Here is a 10,022-nt window from a genome sequence, read left to right as displayed (position 1 = left end):
CCCTCAACACTCCGTCTGTTTATTGACAAACGATTCACTTAGTCATGTGGCGTGTGGCAAGCTGCAAGCTGCAAGTTGCAAGTTGTTCGTATTCGCATGAACAAACATTGCTTGCATCTTTGATAAGTCAAACGAATCCTGTCGAGACTTGTTCAACAATTAAAAGTACTCGTTTCCAAGTTGCACTTTGAATCAGATTCAAGTGGGCAACCACCGAAAGACCTTTTGGGTGGTGCAGGTGGTGCAAACTTTAATTGCAATTGTCCGGCTCAAAGTAAGCACAATTGAGCCAATCAAACGAGTTGTAAACTTTGACAATTGTTTTTGATTTCATAGGCCAAGTGTTGTCCTATCGGAGAGCGGGGGAAAATTGGGGAGAGTCGCTTTTCAAAGTTGTGTGTGTTGCAATTGCGGTCTGTGTTCGATCTTTGTCTTGGACTGACATATATTGACCTCCCCGAACTATAAGAAAAACTTTCAACATTTATCTTCACTTGTCTCCCCAAGTTTCCATTTGATTTTCAGTGGTTTTTCCCAAAAATTCCTGCACCCTGCACAAAATTTCCACTATTGCTGACATGTTGTGTGTGTTATGTGTGTGTATTGTGTGTGTGTGGCTTTTTCAACATTCTGTTTATAATTGTTTACGATTTGTGTTTTTTGAGCCATGAAATTAATTCCACTGCTTGTTTTCAAACTATATTAAAGCCCACTCACTATCAACTTTAAACTTGGCCAGAAAGTTTTTCATTAAGTGCCAAGTGCCCTTTGACCTTCATCAGGGCTTCACAATTGCTTCATAAATGCCACGAATAAGTTTTTAAACATGTGGTGCAACTTCAGAACGAGAATTCCCGCATTATTCAAGTTTAAAATGTTTTTATTATTATAAAAAAAAAAGAATTCCAATTTGCTAAAGTTGTCTTAATTAAGTCAAATATTTTTAACATTTTTTTTAAATTTGTACACAAGAAGAATAATAAAGCTGTTCGCAAAAATGTTTTTTATTATTTTCCACCTTTGATGTGCAGTTTCCTATCTAATTTGGTCACTTTCCTCCTGAAAAAAGCCTCTATAAAACTGAAGAACTTTTATTAATTAATTTTAAAAAGTTCTTATAACTAATGAATCAAGTACTCTGTTCGTAGTAGTAGTGTTACAATTAGACTCATTTCAGGCAAATATCTTTGTAAATTTCTTTCATCAATTTTTCAGCTATATTCCAAAGTTTTTATTATTTTTAACTCCCAAATAAAAACCTCTGCATATGTAGAACCCTGAATATTACATTGTACTCGTAAATAAGCAAATCGAATCAACGATGCGTGACTTTTCACCACACATTCCTGATGCACTGTGGCCTTTTCATCATTCTGGCCAGGTTGTGTATCCATGCCAACTGGTTAACTGGTTGGATGTGCTCGTATCTGGCATCCTGGTGCTTGTATAGAAGTGCGTAGAGCCGTGGATTTGGATTGTCCGCATGCATGAATGCTTCTTGACTTTCGGCTCTGTTCTCAGTTCTCAGTTCTCTGATTTCTGCTCTCGATATGCCAATTGCAAATTGCTAAAGTGTTTCACAGTCTGTCTGTTGGCCAGGGTTGCCAGGGCAACATTAACAGGCACCAGTCGACTGGCAGTCCCAATCCCAATCCCAATTTCAACTTCAATTTCAATTCCCATTCCCATTCCAATGGCAATCAGTAACAGGCAACGCTTGTTAACGGCTTCAAGCTGTGACGTTTAACGTGAATTTGAGTGGGCCTTCAGTTATAGTCGAGCTATCATTGAGTTTTAGCCAGCTGAACATGGATTAAAAATGCTTTCAGTGTGCACGATTTTTGGCCAGAGCAAAGTGCAACTTAAACTGTAGATGGAGCAGCCAAATTAGCTTAAAAGGCAGCAGCAACTTGATGACTAAAAACCAAAAATAAAACAGAAAACTGAAAAAAAAAAAATGCTGGCAAATTAATTTCAATGTGAGCTGTGTTTTTTTTTTGTGCCTGGGAAAAGTTTTGCAACTTGGCTCCATGGCAAAAAGGCAACAGAGAGGAAATTCCGTTTGACAGTGAATAAAATTGCGCGCGTTGCGTCTGCAAAATGAAATTCATTTGGCGCCCAACGTACGCCATTTTGGCGCCCATACACATGCTGAGCAGAGAAAAAAAAAAAAGGGAGAGCCTGAAGAAGAAGCAGCAGCAGGAGAAGTAGAAAATAGAGAGAGTAGGAAAATGGGAAAGTAGCTGCTAGCAAACGACATGCAATGGCAAAGTTTGGACTCACTTTTGGGCCCTTTTGCGAAAGTTTCAAGTTTATTAGCGTGCCACGTAGTGTTGTACAGTGCTGCAATAGTGTTGGCAAGTGCATGCACATGAAATCGAAATAATAAAAAAGAAGAAGAGAAGAGCAGAGAAGCTTCCAGCCAGCATTTGACACTAGTAAAAGCGTTTGCCCATGAAGCCAAAGGTGAAAGCAAACGCAAAATGCATTTAAAGTTCCACAAAGCAAAAGGTTCAGTTCCTCCTCAGTGTCTACGTCCCGTTAGCTAGCTTAATGCCTCGGCCCGGTCACGGCAAATGGCTTTTTTCTCTGCTTTTATGGTAGCACACGCCACAAAGTGGCTTAGAAAGTGAAATCCATTTTCGTGTCCTACACACAAAATGAATGAAACCGATTTTATTTTCTGTCTCTTTTGCCTTTCTCTCTCCCTCTCTCTTCCTTTATTCCCACAATTGTGCAGTTGCTATTGGATTAGAGTGTTGCCTTTCATAACTGTAAACGCAGCTGAAATTGGCTCTAATCATATTATTTATCAGCTGGCCTAATCAAAAGCACTTCAAACGCAACAGAAATTGGCTAGAAATGGAATCAAAGACGAGCAAATTGTTAAGTGTTCTCTGTTCAAAGTTGCCTTGGGTTATAATAAATTGACTTGTCTCCTTCTCCATTTTTTAGCCTTAGCTAATAACTGATAATCTTTAAGGGAACACTAATTGTCAGACGAGAAGTCTCTTGACCGTAGTTTCATTTGGGTCTCGGTTTGATTATGCTAATACATCAAGTCAAGTCGGTAGTCTTCTCGTCTCATTTTCAACTCAAGAGTGAAGTAGGAAGTCATGACACTTTGAGAAATTGCTTCACATTGCGTCGTCTGCCTCTTGGCCACATGCATCTCTGTCAGGAGTCGTTGCCTCGCTGCACTGGCAGCTGCCTCAAGTGCTCTCCATCTCTATCTTTCTCTCTTTCTCTCGAGAGTGGTTGAGCGGATGAGCTTACGGCTATTGCAAATGTTGCGGAAAATATGGCGTCAGTCAAAAGTCAGACTGACGACAGCAAATAAATTGCATTTCAGGTACGAGTTCTCTCAGCAGTTAAGCTAAGCTATTTATGGACCAACCGCCAAGGGTCAGTTGTCAAATAATTGGTGAAGTCTCCCCCTCCCCTCATCTGACTTTCCCCCGTCTTCCCTTGAGGGACATTATTGAAATTAAATTTGTAACTAGTTAGATTTACAACTACATATTTCATTACGTACTGGAATCTTTCTTTATCTCTCTTCATCTACCACTCTTACTCCCTTTATCTCACTCCTCTCACAGTCATAGTCACAGCTCGAATGTATCCTAAATTAAGTTGTTATCCAGTTGGAAATATATGCAAATTGTTTTTGGCTCATGTCAGACATAAACTTTTTTATGGCCAAGTGACATGTAACCCCAGTCTCTGTCCCAGTTCCTGCAGCAACCCCTTGGCTCCCTCCTCATCCCTCCTCCCTCGTCATTTATCTAGCCAACACTTTCGTCTGGCGGCGCCACAAAAAAAAAAAAAACAAAAACCAAACTCACATTTATGTCCTAGTTTGTGTGTGTGTGTGTTGATGATGGCGACGTGTTCACGTTTATGCACACTTCGTGTATCCCGAAATCAGATAAGTTCAGCTCCTCCCCCTCTTCCCTCTCCCTCTCTCTCTCTACTTCTGCCTTGAACCGAAGCGAACCTCTCTAAAATAATTGCAAATCATAAATAAGTTGAGGCATGACGTCGACATCCTCGACATTATTTAGTGGCAACAATGGCGACAAGCAGAGGCAGTAACTCTCCCTTTCCCTCCCACCCCACCCCACCCCCACTCCTACTCTCTCTCCTACTCCCATTCCACCTCCTGTTCTAGTTCTATCTCCCTCCCTCCCACTGCACTGCGAGTGCTCCCGTCGATTTGGCCGAGAGTTCAACTAACTGTTAATTAAGACATTTGAGTCGCCGTTTGCCTCTTTCCCTACATTCGCTACTTCTCTCGTTCTTCATTGTCCTCCCTTCTCTTACTACACCTTTCTTTCCTCCCTTTTAACTGCAGTTTGTCGCGTGTTTTGCCTTCAACACTGCGGCCATTTTGCCTGCTACTTGTTGTTACTGCAATTCTGTTAGAGAGTGTTTATACTCATATATTCGTGTCCCAATTCCTCCACCTTTCACTCCCTTCCCCGTCCTCTGCTCCGTTGGGTGTAATGCTTACAATCTTCTAATTGAGCGTGCGGAGGTCGCTTCTAATTATCGCATGAGAGAAACGAACCGAAGCGAACTTAACTTAACGGTTTTCCATTTCGTGCCTTTGACGCCATTGTTGCCACTGAATTTACAGTTCTTTAGCACTCCTTGTTGTTGTTTCTTTTGCTGTTTTTGTTGTTGTTGTTGTCCGCACTATTGCTGGCGACATTGGGGCAAAAGGGAAACCTTTTCAGTCTTCAGCCAAAACATAAATTACGTTATTGGGGAATCTGGGAAACAGTTTAAAGTCGTTGGAGCTGCCAGACTATTTGAGGAGGAGAAGGCAAAGAGGGAAAACTTCTCAAACAGCCCGTGTGCAACCTGCCAGCTAACTGCCTATCCATCTATCCACCAATCCATCCATTCAACCATCCATCCAAACGGCGAATCAACTTCATTACCGAGTGCAGACCGAGTGTGTGTGTGTGTGTGTGTGTATGTTGTGTAGTGTGTGTGCAAATTTCCTGTTCTGCTTTTTACGGCGGCACGTAATCAAATTAAGCAATTACAGCTCTGCGAGTTGCCCTTCTCTTGTGCTCTCCTGCCCCGTTCCAACCCATTCCGTTCCGTTCCCTTCCCGTGCAGGAACCGCATCCACATCCCCTTGATTATGGGGTAGCTCTGTGAGTTTCTGCAACTTCAAATGAAAATCAACAGTTCAACAGGAAAATGTCAGGGGACAAACATAACGGTAAACGTTCCTCTGCGTCTTCTCCTTACTTTTATACTCCCTTGGTCCAGTCTTACACTTTTTCCAAATGTGTTTATTTAAGAACTTCCTTAAGTCGAATCTTCCCTGTTTCAGAATTATGATAATAATCGTTGGGTTTATGGCCAATTAATCAGCTCTACATCAGATCCAGAAACAGAGGAAGATATGTAAACCTGTTTCCAATGACTTATGTGTATCCACAACCCGTGACCCAAAACCATGCCCATTTTAAGCGTCCGTCCTCCCTTTTGGGTATAGACAAACATTGCGAACATAACTTAGAGCTACTTTGAATTGGGATACAGCTGTAACCGATATGTTTATGGGTCGCTTGGGTTCCTGGAATTCTCTATAACCATGTCGCCAATTAACAATATTGAAATTGGGCAGAGGAGGAGGGAGGATGAACAAGATATCCCTTCTGTCCCTAAGACTAAAGTCAATGTTTCCTCGGAGTGGGTCAACGTGAAAGCGTTTCCTTCTCTTGGCCTTTCTTCTGGCCATTTTCTGTTGGCTCTTGGCGCTAATCGCTTAGCTCATAAAACCCTAAAAGCGCTCCTAATTATAACTGACCACGCAGCAGTGCAACTCGGTTGCGTTTTCCTTCTATTTCCATTGCCATTTTCATTTTCATTTTCATTTGTATTGAGTGAATGCCCCAACGAGCGAATGGTTGAATAGGGAAAACTTCTGAATGGGCAAAACAGTCGAGTGACGAGAGACTTGGACATGAATACAGACAGACACTGTTGAAGCCTTCCCTACTGACCTAATGCGCCACTTAGCCTATTGGGGTTAATGTCTAGTGGCTAAGAGAAGAGAGAGGGTGGATGGAAAAGGAGAAAAGTTAACGCCTCACGACTCATTGATGAATTTTTCAAAGGTTTCGTGCAAACTCAACTCTCAACTCAGAAAACATATGAACTCACTAACTGACTGGTAAACGGAGAAACTTTAGTACGAGTTTCTTCTTTTATTTGTGGGTTTCATTTAACCATTTTCATATTTTGCTAATTTATGGCCAAACATTTTGGTCACGTTCATAGGACGTGAGTATTTTTGGGTAACTTTGCGACGCGTCTTGGAGTTGAAGTTGAACGAGCTTTGAGTTGAAGAGGAGGAACCTTTGTCTTGGCTTCCCCTCAGCTTTATTCTCCTCCAGTCGATGGCTGCAATAATCTTCTCATGACTGGTCTTCAACTTGTTGTGTTAACTCGAGAATTCCCTTATCTTCTTCGTCATCAATTCGCTCACTCGAGTTGATTGGAATTACGATATCATTTGAGTCCTGTAAGCTGCAGTGTCAATGCGTGAGCCATCTCTGTTGACCAGGCCAACTGCAGCCGTCATTTACACAGCTTAGTCCTTGTCCAACAGGACACAAACAACACAAATGATGCCAGACCTCTCAACTGGGACTCCAATTGCAGGAAAGCATATATGGAAGGAGGGAAGATACAGGGTGTCTTTGATTTCAATTTGTCAATGGCTTCAGTTTTAAACTCTTTCTGAAACTCAACTGACATTCAGAGTCAGAGTCCAGCGATACAGTGATGTTCTGTGGAAGTGCAAACTGTAATTGGAAGCCACTGGAGCGAGCTGTCTGCATCCGAATCTGTCCTTGTGGCACATGCCACATGCCTCTTGCCACTTACCACATGGCTTGTCTAAGGGCTTGTAATGGTAACAGGGACTAATCGAGGGGTTGGTGTGACTTTCGCTTCCACTTCTTATCCAAAATGACAGATTGCTCCATGGAAACTCGCATATTAATTATGGGCAGGTCTCAAGAACATGAAACAAAACTCGTTTTCATTCCGACAACTTTTCTTTCTCATTTGGGAATTAACCTGACAGTAATTGTGTGTATCTCTTCTCTCTCTCTCTCTCTCTCTCTCTCATTCTTTTGGGCTAAGTTTCAGTTCCTTATTAATTATGATTCCAAATAGAACTCGGATACGATGTGTTTATCGCTTTGTTATCTGTCTGACGTTGCAGCTCAAATTTTCATATTATTGCTGATTCCATTGACTTCATTGGACGACAAGTTATGTTCCAATGTCATCATTCATCATCAGCAGAGTACAGTGAGTCCTCTGACAACGGCTCTTTATCAGCTAATGCCTCCCTTTATTGAGTTATGGAAATTCGTTTGCGTTCATTGAGTCTCTCCTCGGATACGACAGGATATCGATGTGGATGTGGATATAGATGGACTGACGGGCAACCGCAGACATATTTTCCAACTCATTTCATCGCGAGCAAGAACAAGGCATCTAAATTCAAATATCACCGCTAAAAAGCGTAACCATGTTGCCATCTCCCTCTGTTTCCGCATCCATCTATACTTGCCACAGGCTGTCTGTTTGTGCAACAGCCGCATCCACTCTATTATCAGCAACATCGTCATAGTCATCATGGCTTTCATCGTCATCGTCATCCCCAATCCTCCCCTTTAGACTCTTTTTACGATCGAATGCTAATAAAGTCGTCTGACGTTGGGCGCCAAGTTGCATAATTCAATTACATCCGATGTAGACTCATAAAACTAAATCAAAGGAAAACAAAGCGACACGCTTCATTTACTTTAGTACAGCTTCCATAGTCCGACATCCCCACAGCATGCTCCCTCAGTTACAGCCCCAATCCCCAATTTCAGAATAGTGTCTGGTCCTATAGCTTTTTCAATCATATGAATTTGGCACTGATTTCAGACTCCATCCAGACAAATAAGAACGAGGAGTAATAGCATTGAGCAAAGAAGTTCTTCTTATTCCTCTGCCCTCTCTCCTTCTCTTCCCTCTCCCACCTCTCTCGTGTCCTGCATAGGAGCAAATCTTTCATATTGCGGCGCTGTTTATCCTTTTGGCCCTTTGCCGTCTCGAAGTCCCGTCCGACATTTGATGGCTACTGCTGTTGGCAAGCAAAGTTTCCCGTCGCTTCCGACCACTTCCTCTCTTACTCCTCCCTCCTTCCACCAGCGGTTGCTTCTCAGTTTGTGCCTCAAAGCATCAAACAATTTACTCGCCTGACTTTCGTGGCTCGTTGCGTGTCTGAAGTTTGTTTTGGCCAATAGGAATACTCATAATATCGTAAAAAGTGATTGTCGTGAATGATTGCTAGCCATTTCTCTCAGTGTAGCTCTCTGTCTCTTAGTTTATTGCCAACTACTGAGCCAACTTGGCCTTGGCCTCCGGCGTCTGTCAAACTTGTTGGCGGATTTTGAATTAGTGCCAAGCATCAAGTGTTGGCCCATTATTATCTTTCGGACTTCATAACTTTACTCATAAAAATCTTGATTATTCCCAGTCTAGTTGCAATCCTGTTCAGTCTAAGATGGCAATCCTATCAGAGATTGTGGTATGGGAAACACTAAAAGCAAATTGTGACGCATAAAATGAAGTGCAGTTGGCCATTTGCTTTGGGCCAATTTGCAGGCTGTTGCCCCATGTGCTGCCAATGCTGTAATTCTCCATTTAGCGATGTAATTAACCACTTGGCAATACGTGAGGCAATGGAAACCTGGCAACTGGCCAAAGGGAGTCTCCACCAGATGCAGCAGAAGAAGAAACTGAATCACAAATATCAAAATTAAAGGCATTTCAACTGTAAATGGCAGCACCTCCTGCCAACCCCTCCCTTCTCTCTCTTCATCTGCCTCTGTAAATTTCCTGCTTCTTTCACGACATCGGAAAAGGGCTGACAATAGGAGTGCAGATTGAAAGCGTTGCAGCAATGAAGGAAATGCCCCAAAATGTGGCAGCAAATCGTTCAACAGACAATGGGAGGAGGTAGAGAGAGAGGGAAGGGTCGGACTTGGAGTTGCTTTTGTTGCGGACTGCGGCAAAGTATTGCAGCTTGCAACAGAATCCAATGGACACTTCTCGGACACATCAGATACTTTTATGTCTTTTATATTGTTGCACATTTCTTTATGCTCACAAAATATTGTGTTTGATTTGAGAATCTGCAACGATTTGTAAAGAGGCCACGACTTGACAGCCATTCAAGGATAACTAAAGCCTCTGATAAGTCTGGAACTGAGAACAGGCAGTTCGTAACTGTATCTACTCGGTCAAGTGTGAATAATTCAGCACTCAACCAGAGGCAATAGAATGTCTACGCAGACTGCTCAAGTCTCCCTCTCATTGTTGTATTTTATGATGGCGCCACAGGACACCAACAACTGCAGCTGCAACTTCAAAACTCCTGTCAGGATTATTTTCACGCGGCAATTCGTTGGGCGCCAGCAATTTGAACAGTTTGAAGAGTTTTCCGGAAGGGGAACTTGTAGTGTCCGTCTGCGGGTCACGTGCCCCTTTTGTTTACATTCCACATTAAGAGGATTCCGTTTCGTTTTATTGCTATTTGATTCTATTTTCTGTTTGTTGCTGCCTCGCGTGCTTGCCACACACACACACATATATATACATCTATAGAAGGGGCAGCCACAGATCGAGTCTCACATATTTGTTTTTCTACTCTCTCGCATTCGCATTCGCATTATTATCCTCTTTGGGTATTTCTCCGGTTACTTTCCTCCCCCACCCTTGCATCCCCTTTCCAAAGGGGGTTGGCGTGAACTTTGCCACTTTGCTGCAGCTTTTTCTGTTTAGCTCTTGCAACTGTTTAAGCGTCTGTCGTTTGTTGTTGTTCCTTGTTGTTCCTGCTTATTGTTATCTTCCATTTCCGAGCTTACCACACAAAATTTGTTGCACATGGGGGTGTCTAGCTTAACCTTACATTTTCCCTTTTTTTGCAGACT

The sequence above is a fragment of the Drosophila innubila genome (assembly GCF_004354385.1).
Source record: "Drosophila innubila isolate TH190305 chromosome 2R unlocalized genomic scaffold, UK_Dinn_1.0 1_C_2R, whole genome shotgun sequence".
In the NCBI taxonomy this organism is placed as follows: Eukaryota; Metazoa; Arthropoda; class Insecta; order Diptera; family Drosophilidae; genus Drosophila; species Drosophila innubila.
The sequence above is the reverse complement of the archived record's forward strand: the minus strand, read 5'-3'. Positions refer to the sequence as shown.